Source organism: Myodes glareolus, chromosome 12, assembly GCF_982192425.1.
Source record: "Myodes glareolus chromosome 12, mMyoGla1.1, whole genome shotgun sequence".
Taxonomy (NCBI): domain Eukaryota; kingdom Metazoa; phylum Chordata; class Mammalia; order Rodentia; family Cricetidae; genus Myodes; species Myodes glareolus.
In genome coordinates this window covers 48,038,840-48,058,191 of record NC_142037.1, presented here as the reverse complement: position 1 = coordinate 48,058,191, position 19,352 = coordinate 48,038,840, and positions in this window count along the sequence as shown.

The following is a 19,352-nucleotide window of genomic DNA, read 5'->3' as shown; positions in this document are numbered from 1 at the left end:
AGGTTGGTGTATTTCGGTGTGATCCTCCATGTTAACCAATCTAGGTAACTACTATCAGGTAAATATGAGTTGCAATTGTTTTCAAATATGACTAAAAATATATGACATAGAGTTTTCATAGTGTAACTCCAAAGAGATAATGTGTTTAAATTGCTTTGAAGCCATATGTGATAATTTTCGACTCCAATCACATAGGTTAAGCATCATAGTCAAGTTGTTTTTCATGAGTTTAAAAGACAACTTTGACTACATAGTTCCCAGCCAGCCTAAGTGACAGAGTAACATCCTGTGTCAAAGATGAAACTAATTAATTGAAAATAAAGCATTTTCAATTGTGACTCACATATTTGGAAAATAATAAATGTTATGTTATGATTTATGATTATATAAATAATTTACAAAATATTCTATTTATGAATATATTGTAAAACATATAATATACTTAAAGATAGAGCAATACATAGTTTAAGTATCTATAATTTGCATACATAACTTCTATTTGATTATGCCAGGCACCTAGTATTCTGATTTCTAATGTTTACAATGTTTTTCCTTTTATAATCTGAATTCTATGGTCAATGATTAATCAGATAATTATTGGCAAATTTGGTGCACAAAGTGATGTTCTGCATAGCATTTAAATTTAGGTACAAATGAATTTCATTCTCAAATTGAATTATTTTGAACATATGTCTTAGAGTGCTTTTTATATTCCTAAATCTGCTTCTTTTATGAACAGAGTTAAAGAAGATTACCAACTTCACTGCTATTAATAAAACTAAACTGTATTCTAGAATTATGTTAAGTGTAAAACTTTGACATTGTTACTACAATCATGTGTAATGATTGCATTAACAATATCTTAACATAGATATGTACATAGGTGTTTATATAGAGTATTAAAATCATATCAAGTCTACTTGTTATAATAACTATTCAGCATGTTATTCTATTCTAATGTAATATATGATCTTCGAGTTTAATAAATAGCATGAATTTGCAATGAGTTATTTTCATGCATAATAGACAAAATGTAATTAAGGGTTTTTGTGAAATCAAATCCTAGATAAAAGTCATTTATCATTAGTTTAAAAATGAGTGCATTAAGATTGGATATTACTAGTTCATTGATCCTCTCAAATATGACCTATGTTCTTGTGAATAGAAAAAAGTGATAACCTTTGTATTCTTTTATTTTCTGTCACAAGAAAGGACCCTAAAAGTATTTAAGAACTTCTAAGAGAAAGCTGAACAAGAAAGACTAATTATGTCTATGTAATAAAAGTGTAATTTACACCTTTTAATTTTTCTTTGGTGTCATTGACAATCTCAAGCAATTATTAGTTTTTCTCTGTTTTCTTTTTTGCATATATACCTGAGCCTTAAGAAGAAGGGTTTTAAAAAGATGCCTTATTTAGGATTGAATGCTAAACATTCTCTCATTCCTTGTATATTCTTCAGTTTTGTGTCTCTGTATCAATTCTTATCAGAGGCAAAAAGAATTCTACCTGATGTGGGCAGAATGATACACTTGCCAATATACTGTTAGCAATCATTTTATTAGGGGAATAATAAAAGTTTATTTTCCTGTATGTTATGATCAATATTGTATTAGCTTTTTTCATCATTTTAACAGTACGAGGTTGAGGTCCATCATGTGGCATGGTCCTTAAATCCAACCAAAGGGTAGTTGGTTATTCCTACAACATTTCTGCCACTATTGTTCTAAGTATCTTGAAATCAGGTTTCTGTTGTGGGGTCTTGAACTACTGATATTATTGATTACCTTTTTCTTCCAGTAGTTATGCATATCGCTTTCCAGTTCCGTGATACTACCCAGCATAAATGAAGCTTCTACTTGAACACCATCTCAATTTCTCCAAAAGTCAGCATTAATTCAACAAGAAAGCCTTACAATTGAGTTTTAGACAGCAACGCTTAGACTTGCCAATAGGTTATAATGTTTGCAGCATCTCTAGGATGCCTATTGAACAACTCAACAAGATGTAACTCCTTCCTACTGCTGGAGTTTTACTTGATGTTATGTCTAATTGTGTCATTATCATTCAGAATCATCCAGAAATAACAGAAGTGAAGCACATATTAACTGGAAGGGACTGTAAAAGCTTGCACGAGATCTACGTAAGTTCAAAGGAGACAAAATCATAGAACTCAATAAAGAAATTGCAAGGAAAATTTCACCCTAAACAGAGACACTATTTACAGCTGATTTTTCCCAGCAAAGGAAATATCAGTTTTCTCCAACAGAATGTCACTGGATGACACAAGACATTGCATACACCAGCACCAAATAGGCTAAGACAAATTGAACTTCCTGTGTTTTTTAGGTTTTTTTGGTTGTTGTTGTTGTTTGTTTTAGTTTCATGTGTGTGTTGGGAGGGGGGTTAGTGATGGTTTTTTGTTGTTGTTGTTTGGTTTTTGCCTTACAAAATTGTTTATTTTAATTTTTGTATATTTTATTTTTATTTATAGGTTTTATTTCATTTCATTTGAGATGAGGAGAGACAGAGACAGTCACGGTGATAGAGACAGAATAGGAAGTTGGGTGGGAAGGAAGATGGGGAGGATCTGGGAGAAGTTGGGGGAGGTGACGAACATGATGAAAATACATTGCATGAAAAAAGAGTCCTTTAAAGAAAAAACATGGCAGAAAAGAAAGCGACCTGAAAGATTGTACTTGATAGGCTTTTTTTCAAAAAGTACCACAGTTGTTTTGACCAAAAATATATGTGCTGTAGAGTGAGGGGATGCTCCGGGAAGGAACTTCTGGTCTACTAAATATGAGGACCAGATTTCAGGTAACCAGGATCATGTCAGTCTTGGCAGGGAGAGCACATATCCTTAGCCATATCACTGTGGAACAAACAGATGAATTCTGGGGATTGCCTGGATTGATATTTTAGTTGAAATGATGATTTCCTTTTCCAAGAAACCACTTATCCAGAAATTAAGACGGAAAGCAACAGGGAAAACATTCAGTGTTGACCTCTGTTTCACACATGTGCAAGCTCACCCCATGACATACATGCATATATGTGAATATATATGCATATATATATATACATTAATGCACATAATAATATTTTTAAATGTGAGAAAATGAGGGGCTATATGGGATTTTACTTGGAAGGAATACCCTGACTATCGTTAGTCAGATTGAACTTAATTAATTTGAAATTAAATAATTAAATTAGTTTTTTTATTTTTAAGTCTTTAAAAAATTATTTTTTAATAGAATTCAGCAAAAGAAGAATTTAGTCAAATTTACATAGCCACACAACACACAAATATCTGCTTCTTCCCTCCTATTAGTCTTTCTTCTATTTTAGAATAGTCCCAATTTTAACTTGGACTGCATAACTTGATGATCTACAATTGTCTTAGCTACAGTTACTATTGCTGTGGTAAAATGCCATGAATAAAAGCAACTCATGGAGGAAAAGTTTATTTCACTCCCTACGTTATCACAGTTAATCATCCTTAGAGTTTAAACAGGGCAGAACAAAACCCAGACTAGGCAGGAAACTAGATCAGGAGCTGTTGCAGAGGTCATGGCAAAATACTGATCACTGACTTGCTTCCATCGCTTATTCAACTTGTTTTATTATAAAATCTAGGATCATCATCCCTGCGGTGGCCCCACACACAATGGGCTTTGCTTTCCCAGACCAACTCCTAAGAAAATGCACTACATGCTTGCCTATAGCAAGATTTTGGAGGTACTTTCTCCATGACATTTCATTTTTTGGATAACTCTTACTTGTGGCAAGATGACATAAACCTTTCCAACAAATCATTTATATCATTTTGCTAGTTTTTTATTAATAACATTCTGTCTCAGAAAAGATGACATCTTCAGTCATCAGAAAATTGCAAACCAGGGTTGTTTTAGTACATTTTTAATTCTGGGATAATATGTACATGGATAATGATTAAACGTTATAAGTCTGGAAAGAAAACAAAATGAATAGATGTGTACTGCTCTTGAAGAGGAGCTCGATTCAATTCCTAACACCCCAATAGAAAACCACAAAAGCTTGTAAATTCTATTCCAGGAAATCTACTACAGTCTTCTCACCTCTGCGAGCACTGTACTCCTGAGTAGAAAGATTCACTCACACACACACATAAACACATAATTAAAAAATACCTCAACAATTTATATTTGGCAATATATGTATACACAGAAATAGAAATTTTCACATAATACAATTGATAAAAAAGGTATTTGAATTTGAAGGAGAGCAGAGGCAGGTACATGGGGGAGGAACTGAATGTAAGAGAGAGAAAAAGGATGAAAAGATGTAGTTAAAATACAATGTCAGAAATAAGCACAAATGAATAAATAGGAGACCAATTTGATTTTAAGTCATAAAATATTTTTGATGAGAAATAAATTGGTTATTTCAAGATAATTCAGATGTTTGAATAAAGGAATATTATTATTTTACTCTTCTTTATTTATCAATTGATAATTCTGTTAAAGACTTAAATTTTTTTTATCTGAACTATTTTCTTAGACCTTAGTCGCTAATGTCTTGATATTTGGAGTTTAGCTTGACAGAAAACTGGTTCATATGAGGTCATATATCCTTGACACTATAAACAGAAAAGCATTGGTTCAGTCTATAATGGAACTGGTAGGTAAAAAGAGGACACAACTTGAGATCTGCATCACTTACTGAAAAGCCAGTGCAGTGTCACACACCTGGTATCCCTGATCTGTGAGCATGAAAACAAACATATCCAAAGAGCTCATTGGTCAGCACTGGTCAGCAAACCAAGAAAAAAAAATTAATGAGATCTGTTTTCAATAAGAGATTCTCTTTTTTTTGTTTTTTTAATTAATCATTCTATTGCGCTCTATATTTTTCTCTACTCTCCTTCCTACCTCTCCCCCTCCCTTCAACAGTCTCCCAAGGTCCCCATGCTCCCAATTTACACAGGAGATCTTGTCTTTTTCTACTTCCCATGTAGATTAAATCTATGTATATCTCTCTTATTGTCCTCATTGTTGTCTAGGTTCTCTGGGATTGTGATTTGTGGTCTGGCTTTCTTTGATTTATGTTTAAAAACCACTTATGAGTGAGTACATGCCTTTCTGGGTCTAGGTTACCTTACTAAAAATGATGTTTTCTAGTTCCATCCATTTGCCTACAAAATTAAAGATGTCATTATTTTTTTTCTGCTGTGTAGTATTCCATTGTGTAAATGTTCCACATTTCCTTATCCTTTCTTTGGTCATGGAGCATTTATGTTGTTGCCAGTTTCTGGCTATGACAAACAATGCTGCTATGAACATAGTTGAGCATATGTCTTTGTGGCACGATTGATCATTTTTGGATATATACCATAAGTGGTAATACTGAGTCTTAAGGAAGGTTGTTTTCTAATTTTCTGAGAAAACACCACACTGACATCCAAAGGGGCTGTATCCAGCTTGCATTCCCAAGTGTGTTCCCAGGAGTGTTCATTTTACTCCTCAACCTCTCCAGCATAAGTTGTCATCAGTGATTTTGATTATGTTCATTCTTACAGGTGTAAGATGGAATCTCAGAGTTGTTTTGACTTCAGATGGAAAAGTAAAAAAAAAATAAAAATAAACAAACAAACAAACCAAAATACCAAAAACCCAAGATAGCAAAAGCAATCCCACACAATAAAAGACCTTCAGGAGGCATTACAATCCCTGACTTCAAACTCTACTACAGAGCTATAGTACTAAAAGCAGCCTGGTATAAACATAAAAACAGACAGGAGGACCAAATGAATCGAATCAAGGAGCCAATATTAATCCACACACCTTCAAACACGCGATTTTTGACAAAGAAGCAAAAAAATATCAAATGGAAAAAAGAAAGCATATTCAACAAATGGTGCTGGCATAACTATATATATCAACATTTAGAAGAATGAAAAGAGACCTACATCTATCACCATGTACAAAACTCAGGTCCAAATGAGTCAAAGACCTCAATATAAAGTCAGCCACATGAACCTTATAGAAGAGAAAGTGGGAAGTACACTTGAATGCATTGGCACTGGAGACCACTTCCTAAATATAACCCCAGCAGCACAGACACTGATTAATAATTAATAAATGGAACTTCCCGAAACTGAAAAGCTTTGTAGATCAAAGGACATGCTCAACAAGACAAAATAACAGCCTACAGAGTAGGAAAAGATCATCAATAACCCCAAATCAGACAAAGGTCTGATCTCCAAAATATATAAAGAACTCAAGAAAATGATCATCAAAAGAAGAAATAATCCAATAAAAAATAGAGTACAGACCTAAACAGAGAACTCTCAACAAAGGAATCTAAAATGACTGAAAGACACTTAAGGAAATGTTCAACATCCTTAGTCATCAGAGAAATGCAAATCAAAACAACCTTAAGAGATTTACTCTTAAGAACAGCAAAAAGAAGGTAGAGAAGAGACTGAGAAGATATGGACCTTTTCCTTTACACAAACACACACACACACACACAAATAATTATATATTAAAGCTAACTTTTTCAGAGAGGAAACCATCAAAATTTTGCTATAAAAATCAGAAATCCCTCAAAAACAAGAACAGATTTTTGAATACTATTTCTTGTACTTGTCAGTTGTCAAAACTGGGAGCAATGATTAGTGCTGAAGATATTCAATATATGGTATTTTGTTAGCACAAAATAATACAACAATCTTTATTATTTTTCATGTGGAGAATGCATGTTTTAAAAGATATATTCAGAAATTTAGATTATCAATGTACAAATAGAAAATATAAGGAATTCTTATTAAATAGTGTGTGGGAATAGTTTGGCTAACATCCCTAAGAACTTTAAGCAATTTATTTTCATATATTTACTTCATAATGAGTAAATACACTTTAACAAAAAGATTTATAGGACTCTGTGTGTGTGTGTGTGTGTGTGTGTGTGTGTGTGTGTGTTTATATAAAGACACATGCATGTATAGGATAGAGATTGATTCAAGTTAAGGTTTTTTCACTGATTTCCTCCTTAACTTTGATTGAGACAGAATCTAGCACTAAGCCAGGTTCTCACACATTGGTATATCCCAAATTTAAATTCCTTTGCTTTCCATATATTTTCAGCATTTATCAGAGTGTTAATCACTGCTTTCAACTGAAAGCATTCTGTCAACAATTGGCATTCCATTTGTTTTTAAAATGAATGCTTCTGAAAGGGAAAATGAAATGAGGAACAAAATTTTCATCTTGACTTCTACATTTGGTCACAAATTTGAATTCTTCAATAGGAAGTATTACCAAAAGAAGTATGCCATCTACTTTAGGATTAAATATTAAGTACAAGAATAATATCCCATGTTTTCATTTCCAAAGAAAAGATTCCTAGCTTTATCAATTTGTATGGAAATTAGTCTTCTTTTTGATGTAAAGAAGAGCAATATCAAAGCAATCATAAGTCATTGTCACTGTGTTCTGAGAGAATGTATTATTCCTAAAAGTTTGTCTCTTCCTGTCTTTTTATTTTCCATTAATTCTTCCTTCTTTTCCCTCAGAAACACAAAATAGAACATTTAATGATTTATAAAATTTAATATTATAAATAAAAATAATTATAATTATACAAACTTAATAGCTTTAACTAATTATTTTTTTCTTAAAATATTCTGTTTCAATGAACATTCATGAACATTGCCTTGAATCAAAATTGGACAAGTAGTCTGTCATTAGTCTTTCGAATTTTCTGACATGCTGTATATCTTCAATGAATGAACATGCATTAAACACTAATACTGTGTTGGCTTATTGTTATGTATCAGTTCTTTCTCTTTGATTCCAGATAAAAATGGAAGCATTTACATAAAGCAATAAATGAAATTCTTCAAGTACAATTCATCTTCTGTGTATCAGAAATGTTCGTCTCAATTTTTCTTATACTTCTACAGCTATAACCTAAGAAACTCAGAGCTGAATGAATGCATTAGCCACCCTGCTATCTGATGCTGTTATCAATTCAGCCAGTGTTTTACTCAATCTAAAACTCACAGTGCATCCAACAATGTCCCTAACACTCAGTTGATTAAACAGGCATGCAAACAAATAACTCTCACAGAGCATACTAAGGAGACAATATATGAATTGCTACAGGGTTAACACATATCTGTTTGAATGTGATGCTTAGTTAAGGGACCAGTGAGAAATTTTCAGAGCAATTCTTCAAAAGTGGCATTTTATTTGCATTTAAAACATTCCATGTATAGATTTGTTTTAGCATTATTTTGAGCTTCATTTTCCGAGAAAAACTAGCTGTTCTGTTTCTTACGAGAAATTAATTTCTAGAAGAGTCCTTTAAATACAGCGTGAGGGGCATAAGAGATGACTTGGATCAACTACTGCTTTTGCCGAGGACACAGGTTTCATTCCTATCATCTGTAGGACCTCTCAAAGCAGTTTGTAACTCATCTGTCCTCATGAGACATTCCTGGAATGCAGACCTATGCCTAAAATAAAATAGAAAATTCTCTAAAAACTTCAATTTAATATGATTAGTCATTTTTAATCAAGTGAACAATATGATTCAGATGTGTCTGCTCAGGGCACACTCTCCAGGGACGTACATTGATTTGTGTATGAACTTCCATTTTGCACCTGGAGGGAAGTGCTGACTGCCTCTAGTGCATTCTAGGAAGGGTAAATATCAATCTTTCCTCATGAAATCATAATTCAGGTCCCCGAGTAACTATAAATATAGCAAGCCTCTTATGAAAATGTAAGCAACTTTATTTTAAGACAAAAAGGCCAGAGTACCATATATGGAACATGCCTTTCTAGTTCAGAGTATGAGCCGATTGAGACAAAAATTTCTTTCCAAAAGCAAAAGACAAAACACATATGAAATAAAATTCATTTTATTATATTCCATTTGATTTAAACATTTTAAAATGCATAATATTATTCATAATATAATCTATACAGATAAAGAATTTGGGCAAGAAATATATAAAATGTTAGAGTTAAGCCCCATGAAATTCTTTACAAAAGGAAGAAAAGGTGCTTTATTCTCTTTGATTATATGCCGTGATATAGCAATTCTTCAAATGTGATACATTCAAAATCAAATGTTGTAAGGCTAAAATCACTTCAGATCAGATGAGGAAAGAAACATAAATCTTGAACAAGGTACTCAGAAATGTATTAAATCCCTCACATCCTGGGACACTTCATAATGAAAAACATGATGCTGAACATCTTGGAGCTGTATTTAGAGTCCTAGTGAGAATCTATGTGCAAGAAAATTTGCACTCACTCAACAGACCTAAAATCCCAGCCTCTAGTCCTTTGCTAAAATCCACAGGATCTAGAAAAGATTAAAGTAACATATATTCTATATTTTTCTGGACCATGAGGCAGGCTTCAGGTAATTTTTTTCCTTGCATTTTACAAATTGGTGAGATTCTTGGTGTTGACGATTTCCATTGTAGTCTTTCTCTCAGAAGTATGATGATCTCATTCTGTAAATTCTTAATAATATATAAACATCACATATACAAGCTTAACTAATAAACATAATTAGTGACAAAAATCTCATATTAATCTCAATAAGTGGGGAACAACTGTTTCACCAAAATATACAACTTTCACGATAAAATGTCTTTAAGGTAGTAAAGTCTATCTTTGATGGATCTATAGTTAATGATACACTAAACTGGAAAAATTGGAGGGATCCTTAACAATCATAAATGAGATAACACTGCCTTCTATTAACTAATTTTACTCACTATTTGAAACTTTAGCTGGTACAAGAATAGAAATTTAAATTACATTGAGATACCATCTCACCCTAATAAGAATAGCAATCATTAAGAAACCAAATAAATAATAAATACTGATGAGAAATTTTACTGACTATATACAAATGTGCCCCGAATATAATTAAATATTTTTGAGAATTTTGGATATACTGTTTTAATGACAATTATTTTCTTCCCATAGCTCCTCCCAGATCCCTCACCTTATTCCTTTACATACACAACACTATGTCATTATCTTTTCTTTTTTACACACATAAAGGGCAGTTTGTGCTGCCCAGGTAGTCTTTAATTATGAATTTCTTCTGTAGTATGATTCATCTACCAGGGGATACACTCTTGATGAAAATTATTTGCCTCCCTTTGTTAGCAACTATCAATTTTTAATAGCTGTAGAGCTAGCGGTGGTTATGTCTCATCACATCATCACAGAAAATTCACAGTTAGATGAGAGAAAGTATTGCTTTCTCCTCTGATAGCATGTGTAGCCCCTTCTGTGAAATCTAGACTGTGAAATCTAGTCAGTAGAAATGAACCTTCCAGATGAGTAATAGTTTAATCAGTTCATATCCTGGTACTCAAGTGTGGTCGTATCTTCAGAAATAGGATCTTATCCTCAAGTTCTGGAGGGTTACTAATAACATTGACAATAGCCTGATATGATTACCAGTCTGAGGTACATTGTTGGCTGAGTCAAAAAGAGATAATTCTTACTCAAAGTGCACACATTTCTTTCTCCTCTTTTCTGTCTCCTTTATGCAAAATATATTACAATATAAGCATAACTTTCCTAATACTCTGAAACTCTTCCCCAATTCTACAGCATGTATCTGCTAACCAACTTCCACTGCTGGAAATGTTTCTTCTTGACTTGTAGATGGATGTTACCTCATGGATCTATAATCTCCTTTTGATAGACAGAAGTTCTACTTTCTTTATTTCTCTTGGATCAACACTTACAATCTTACAATAACACTCCTTAATAAACCCACTCTCCAGTATTTGTGAATTTCATTCCTTAAGTTTATGAGATAAGAAGCTAGATGTCATTGATTTAAGGCTGCTTTGAAGGCCATTGATTTGTTCATTAGCTTAGCAGCTCAAGTTATATTTGTCTCAAGCAACAAAGCCTCCCTTTCCTTTAAGTCACTGCTTTTCCAATTCGACCAGGATCTACAATTATCTGAAAGACAGGCCTATGTCATGTCATTTTTTTTATTTTATTCATTCAAAAATTTACACTTCCTACCCTTCTCCCATTCCCCTCCCATTTCCCCACTCACTCTCCTCCTCTCCCTCCCTCATTATGAGAGGGCAGGGAACTCTGCCCTGTGGGAAGTCCAAGGCCCTCCCCCCTTACATCCAGGACTAACAAGCTTTGCATCCAAATAGACTAGGGTCCCAAAAAGCCAGTACCTGCAGTAGAAACAAGTCCCAGTGCCTTTATCTGAATGGCTTCTCAGTCAGGCCCCATTGTCAGCCACATTCAGAGAGTTTGGTTTGATCGCATGCTCATTCAGTCCAGGTCCAGCTGGATTTGGTGAGCTCCCATTAGAACAGGCACACTGTCTCAATGGGTGGACCAACCCCTTGCCTTGCTTGTCTTCTCCCTCCTTCTGCCCTTCAACTGGTCCTTGGGAGCTCATTCCTTTGTTCTAATGAGGGTTTCTATCTCAACCTAGATGTGCCTCAATGGAAGAATGGATAAAGAAAGTGTCGAATATATACACATTAGAGTACTACTCAGCAGTAAAAAGCAATGACATTTTGAATTTTCCATGCAAATGGATGGAAATAGAAAACACTATCCTGAGTGAGATAACTCAGACTCAAAAAGATGAATATGGTTTGTGCTCAATCATTAGTAGACTCTAGCCATAAACAAAGGACATTAAGCCTATAGTTTGCAAGCCTAGAGAAGTCAAATAACAAAGTGAACCCAAAGAAAAACATATATGATCCTCCTGGAAATTGGAAGGAAACAAGATTGCTAGGCAAAAGTTGGAAGCATGGGGATAGGAGTAGGGGTGAAGTGAGGGAGGGGAGAGAGGGAGAAAGAAGGGAGAGAGGAAAGACTGGAGAGAGCTTGGGGAAATGGGAGGGTAGAGATGGAGGAAGGCAGATATAGGAACAGGGAAGATAATATCTACATTAAGGGAGCCATTTTAGGGTTGACAAGAGATTTGGCTCTTGAGGGGATCCCAGGTGTCCATGGGGATGTCCCCAGCTAGGTCCTTGGGCAGCAGTGCAGAGGGTGCCTGAATTGGACTCGCTATCACACTGATGTTTATTTTGAATATCATCATGTCATTTTTAATATAATGATTAAGATGGATGAAGACAAAACTAAGTAAAGTGGAATGACTCACACGAAATGCAGGTGGTACCATTCCATGAACTTGGAAGATGTTGTGCATAAACAGGACCATGATAGCCTTGGTGGGACAGCAGGTAAAGTCACTTGCTTTCATGCTTAGCCTGAGTTCAGTTTCCAAACCCAACTTGAGAGAGAGAGAGAGAGAGAGAGAGAGAGACAGAGAGATCGAGCTTCCAAATTCTTTCCTCTGATCTCAGCACATGTGCCTCTTTATTCCTCCACATACAGTAACAAATATTTTCAACCAGTTACAAAATCAATTTACAATCTATCAAAAACTTTCCTGTCTACCGAAAACAGATTTAATGTAAAAGAAACCTGGAAAATAGTTATAATCACTGAAGGTTCCACCCTACTCACAGCTCATCCTAAAAATAAGCATAAACAAGGGAATGAAGGGCCTCAATGAAAATTATAAAACTCTGAAGAAATTGAACATAACTATTAGATGATAGAAACTTGTCCTATATTGATGGCAAAATTAATAGTGCAAAAATATTCATTATGAGAGGAAATGCATAATTTAACATAATAGTCCTGAAATCTCATTGTCATTGTTTATAGAAATATATATATTAAAACATTGTGAAATATATACGAAGCACTTCGGTGAAAAATACCTTATGAAGCATTTTCATTTGTTTTTGTCTGAATTGAAGTTTGTTACAAAGGATTTCAATCACAAATGTTAGATGAAGAAAAGTTCTCAGGAGTATGACACATGGCAACATTTGGTGTGGGCATATCAAGGCACAACCAAAAGAATGTGCAGAAAGAAAGGCATGCTATAAACATCACAATATAAGATTTTAAATTACTAAAGAATCACATAAACCGTAGCAGTATAGTAATAGCACAAAAAAAAACCCTGAAATACAATCGAATGGAATACAAAAAAGGACTCAGAAATAAACCAACAAAGCTAAAGCCTAAGGAAAAAAAATATGTGTCAAAAACATACATTGGAGAAAAGACAATCTCCTTAACAAGTGGCAAGGGAAAAGTGGATTTTCACATGTAAAGAATAAAATTAGGTTTCATCTCTCCTGCTGTACAAGAAATCAATTCAACGTGGCTCAAAGACCTTAATATAATAGCTGGGCATCTTTAGCTAATGGAAGAAAACAGAGGAACAGCTTCAAAATGCAGCGACAGGTAGAGATTCTTTGTGTAGAAATCCAATCACTTCAGAATTAATAATACAAATTGAGAGATGGAACATCATAGGGCTGAAAATCTTCTGTACTGCACGGGAAATAAGATTGTTCAAGAGTCAGACTACAGAACAGTACCAGGCATTTTTTAAAATAATATTTTAGAAGAATTATATGCAATATATACAAATAAGTAAAACAAAGACAAAAGAAAATATTGTAATCAATATGTGCATAAATAAATAGAATAGGAATATTGTTTGGAAAATAAAAAAGGTATATTTACTAACTGTAATACTTACCGACAAGCAAGTACAATATTTACTAACATTTTCTCTTTTGTAAGCAATAATTTCATGAAAAATATTCAGTGACATTAGTTGTCATAGATATTTTTTTAAAAAGAAACAAAAGCTAACATTACAGTGTACTTCTTTGTTACCATAGTCAGAATGACTATCATCTAAAAATCAAAGAATACCAACTCCTAGTCGGATGTATATTGTTACTCCTATACACTATTGGTGGACAGCCTAAAAGATGTAATTTCTATTAAAATGAACAAGAAACCTCATCTAAATATAAGCATAGAAGTACTGTATTATCCAGGTATCACCCCTCCCAATACACCCAAAATAATAAAGTCAATATTCAGAAATATACACAAATGTCTATATTAACATTGGCAAAACTTACACAGATAATGCTACTGAGTACACCTTCATGCCCACTAACAACTAAACTAACAGTTAACTAAGAGTAAAACAGCTTAAGAAAAAGATGAAATATTGTTAGACATTGGAAGAATACATTTACATCAATTTTCAGGACAATGTATGGAACAGCATAGCAGAATGTTTAGAAAAAAAAAATCCAGATTCACAAGGAGAACGAATTATGCTTTATCTTACATGTGTGATTAAAGATAAACAAATAATTAGAAGATCATTGGGAAACTATCAATGTTAAGCAGGAAATCATTGAAAGGAAGAAGAGGGGTCAAAAGCAAAAAAGAAGAAACTATTAAATAGTGTCACAGTAGCTCATTCACTTGCAGAAATGTGAAATTCTCAAACACTGTATTCTATATGATAAAATGGGCTAATATAAAATATATTAAAAGAGAAAAGTCAGATTAAGGATATCAGTGGCCTGTCTGGGATGGTACACATGAACTATTTACTTCTTGTAAGTTGGTACAAAGGAACTTATGATGATACATCTTTCAAGTTTCTTTGGAAGAAACGGAAACAAGACAGAAGTGATCATATTTACTATTATTTCCTATTTGTAGAAAAGAATCCAGGTAGAAAGTGTAAAAGATCATCTTCATGGCCAGGCTTCCCCTGCAACACCAGCAGACTATACAATCACAGATACAACCCACAACAGGTGGTAGAAAAGGTGACTGGCTGGCCTCCCAGCTAAATTTCCCAACCTTCACACTCTAAACTCCAGGGCACATCCTGTAACACCCCTCCTCCCATCTCAGAGCTGCAAGAAAGGTGGTTCTTGTCCACAACTATGGTGGAATTCCATTGCTCTGAAGTCCTCAGCAGATGGGCAACAGGTGGGAGAGCTGTCTGAAGGCTGTACTACCACTGCTGCCACCTAGTGGATTCTGTTTCCCAATACCTACTCTGCTGCCGAACCCCTAAAGAAGGATATACCTATATATGTAAAAAATGTTGAGCAAAAAACAAATAGTCTGGACCAAAAAATATTTTCCTCACCGTATAATAATCAAAGCATACAGAATAAAGAAAGACTATTAAGAACATCAAAAGAAAATGGCCAAGTAAAATATAAAGACAGATCTATAAGAATTGCAGATGCTGCTTTTAAGGAACATCTCAATAAAGGTTTTGAAAGACATAAGGTGCTAGAAAGATGTTCGGCTAACATTAAGAGGCCATCCATGGATGCCAACACAGGCTATTTTAACCAGCAAAATATTCAATCACTGTAGATGGCAAAAATAAAATATTTCATGACAAAAACCAGATTAAACAATACCTATCCTAAAACACAGTCCTACAGGAAGTACTAAAAAAACCCTACAACCCAAGGAAGTGACCTGCACCCAAGAAAACAGTGGCAAAAAATAGAAAATCTCACAACTGCAACACCCTAAATAGGGAAGCACACACACGCACACATACACACATACCATATACACCCCAAGTGAAAAAAGGGGGAATTAAAAGAGTAAGCAGGTAAAAAGATTTTTCCAATAAAATGGATCTAAGAAGCAAACTGGGGGTACCTATCCAAATAGTTTACCTAATAAATTCAAATTCACTAATTAAATGAGATGGAGGACATTTTATATTCATCAAAGGAAAAATCCACAAAGATGAAGTCTCATTGCTGAACATCTATACCCCAAATACAAGGGCAACCACATATTTAAAATAAATATTACTAACATTCAAATTACAGCAAATCCCACACCTTGATTGTGGGAGAATTCAACACCTAAATCTCAACAATAAATAAGTCTTCCAGAAATAAGGGAACTAATAGATAGTATGATGTAAAAGAACTTAACAGATGTCTACATAACATTTCACCCAAACAGAAAAGAATATAACTGCTTCTCAATACCTCATAGAACCTTCTCTAAAATTGACCATATTCTCAGTCACAAAACAAATCTCCACAGACACAAAAAATCATAATCACCCCATATTCGATCACTGTCATATTCGATCACTGTCAGTTTTATTAGTTCAACAACAATGCAAAGTACAGAAAGTGTACAAATTCATGTAAACTCTCAACTGAATTAACAATGGTTCAAGGGAGTAATAAATAAAGAAACTAACTTACCGAAAATCAATGAAAATGAATGTACAACATAGCCAAACCTGTGGTACACTATGAAAGCAGTGCTGAGATAAAAGTTCATAGTATAAGTGCCTAGATAAAGAATTTGGTTAAATCTCACAGTACTGACTTAATAACACACTTAAAACTTGTAAAAAAAAAAAAAAAGAGAGAAGCAACTCACCCAGCAGGAGCAGACAACAGGAAATAATCAAAAACAGATTGATTGTAAGCAATCAAACTCAGAGTTGAAATCAACAAAATGGAAACAAAGAGAACAATACAAAGAAATGAAACCAAGAGTTGGTTCTTCAATAAAATCAACTAGATTAAACAAAGCATAATCCAAACTAACCAAAAGGCAAAGAGAGAACATCCAAATGAACAAAATCGGAAACAAAAAGGGAAATATAACAACTGACACTGAGGAGATCCATAGAATCTTTAAGTCATACTTCAAAAACCTGTACTCCACAAAACTGGAAAATCAAAAAGAAATGGACAATTGTCTTGATAGGTACCTCATACAAAAATTAAATCAAGACCAGATAAACAATTTAAATATGCATATTACCCCTAAAGAAATAGAAGCAGTCGTTAAAAGTCTCCCAATCAAAAAAAAGGCCAGAACCAGATGGTTTCTAGTAGAAAATTCTACTAGAATTTCACAGAAGAACTATTATCAGTATTTATCAAATCATTTCACACAATAGAAAGAGAAGGACCGTTGACAAATTCTTTGTGTGAGATCATGATAATCGTGATACTCAAACCACATAAAGATATAACAAACCAAGAGAATTACAGAACAATTTCTCTAATGAATTTTGATCCAAAAAAAAAACAATAAAATACTAGCAAACCAAATCCTTCAGACCACATCAAAAAATCATCTACCATTATCAAATAGGTTTCATCCAAAAAATGCAGGGATGGTTCCACATATGAAAATATGTCAATGTAATACACCTTATAAACAAACTGAAAGAAAAAATGCACATGATCATCTCATTGGATGCTGGAAAAGCCTTTGACAAAAAACATCAGCCCCTCATGATAAAGGTCTTTGAGACATCAGGGATATAAATAACTTACATAAACATAATAGAAGCAATATACAACAAACAACAGCCAACATCAAATTAAATGACGAAAACATCAAAGGGAATTTTTTAAGATCAGGAACAAGACAAGGCTGTCCACTATCCTTATCTATCTATCCAATATAGTACAAATCCAAGTTCTACCTAGAGCAATAAGACAGCAAAAGGAGATCAAGAGGATACAAACGGGAAAGGAAGAAGTCAAACTTTTACTATTTGCAGATGATATGAGAGTATACATAAGTGATCCCAAAATTTTACCAGGAAACTACTACAACTAACAAACATCTTCAGTAATGTGACTGGATACAAGATTAACTAACACCAATAATAATAATAATAATAATAATAATAATAATAATAATAATAATCAGTAGCCCTCCTATGTACAAATGATAAATAGGCTAAGAAAGAATTGTGGGAAACAGTACTCTTTACAGTAGATGCAAAGAATATAAAAGATTTGGGGTAACTCCAACCAAATATGTGAAAAACCTGTATGACTAAACCCTTGTCTCTTCCCCTGGTGCCCATATGATAAATAAGGAACAAGCTCTCGAGATTTTCATAGGGCCATACACTTAGATGGAATATGCCATCTAAAAAAATTATGTTTAGCCTCAGCTACCACCTCAATCCTATATTTCCTCTCTCCTCTGGAATGAAATTGCGCTGTCTCACTGAAGTCATATTCCACAAAGCTATTTCCTAATTGTTCACCGGACCCCCCCCCCCCCCCCCAAGGTCTCTGTTGTCACTTCTGCCCGTTTGTACTTGTGTACTGTTGGCCAACAGACCTAGAGTTAAAAGGGACCCCACAACTGGCACTTCTAACAGGGACTTTTGGATTGTGCAAGGATTGGGGAGCACCTTCTCCCTCCAAAGGTATAGGGTTTTTTGTTTGTTTGTTTTGTTTTGTTTATTTGTTTGTTTTGTTTTTATCAGGCCATCCAAACTTGAACACTGGGTATTTCTTTTCTCTCTTTTACTTTATACTTAGTTTGCGCCTTGGCAAGGGTACAGCCATGGTTTCTAGGCTATTTAAGCTTCTCTGTCAGCGCAACTCTCTGACATTGGCTAAAAGCCCTCTGCCCTGTTTCCAGACCGTACAGCAGAAAATGGTCATTTTTATCTCATGCAAAATTTCTAGCAAGACAGGGACCAGTTAAACGTCACGAGGACAATCATCAGTTTCTTAAATCTGCAAACAGGCTTGTGGTTCTTAGTGCATTTCTATCTGCTGGTGGCAAACATTGCCTCGGGAAAGTTGGGTGTCACTGACAATTCTCTTTCCTGTAAATGGAAATTCAACATCATCTCAGAGAGATCTTCAAATTCATTTCCTTGGAGTCTTACTTAAAGTCTCCCAAAGGAAGATTTAGAGTTCTGAAACGAGGTGCTTTAATTTGTACCATGGATCTTATTACAGATGTCTCCGACCCTAATGAATGGACCCCAATAGCCAGGAAGGCTATCTCCTGCCTCTCTCCATTCCCCATGATAAGCAATGTCTAGGGAGAAAAACCTCAAATCTGAGGATACCCTGTGAGAAAGAGAAGAGCAGGGGCTCAAAGGAGAAGGCACAAATGCGGATACCCCATTAGAAGATGAAAGAGAGAGAGAGAGAGAGAGAGAGAGAGAGAGAGAGAGAGAGAGAGAGAGAGAGAGACACTAAGGGGGAAACTCTGAGGAGAAGGAATCTGAGGATTACCTGTGATTTATTTAGCAGCCCAGGGAAAGGCAATCGACTTAACAATGCAAAAATTGCTCCATAAGCCACTGTACTCCTCCCTTTTGCCCACTTGCCTCTTAAGAGACTTCATTTGTCCCAGTTGGCAACGAACTGAATTGAAGCCTTCATTAGTATAAATCCAGTGTTTAAGGAAAAATTACCAAAAAACACCAATACGACCTCTTTCCCTGTGATGCCATCCACCAACTCTGTAACAATCGGGATGTTCCTCTCCCACCATAACATCACTTCCTGTGGAAAAACCCCTAGAGACCCTCAGGCAGCTCTGTAATCACTGTGATATTCCTCTCCTGCCAGCAGCTTCACTGTCAGCAGAACCTCCCCAC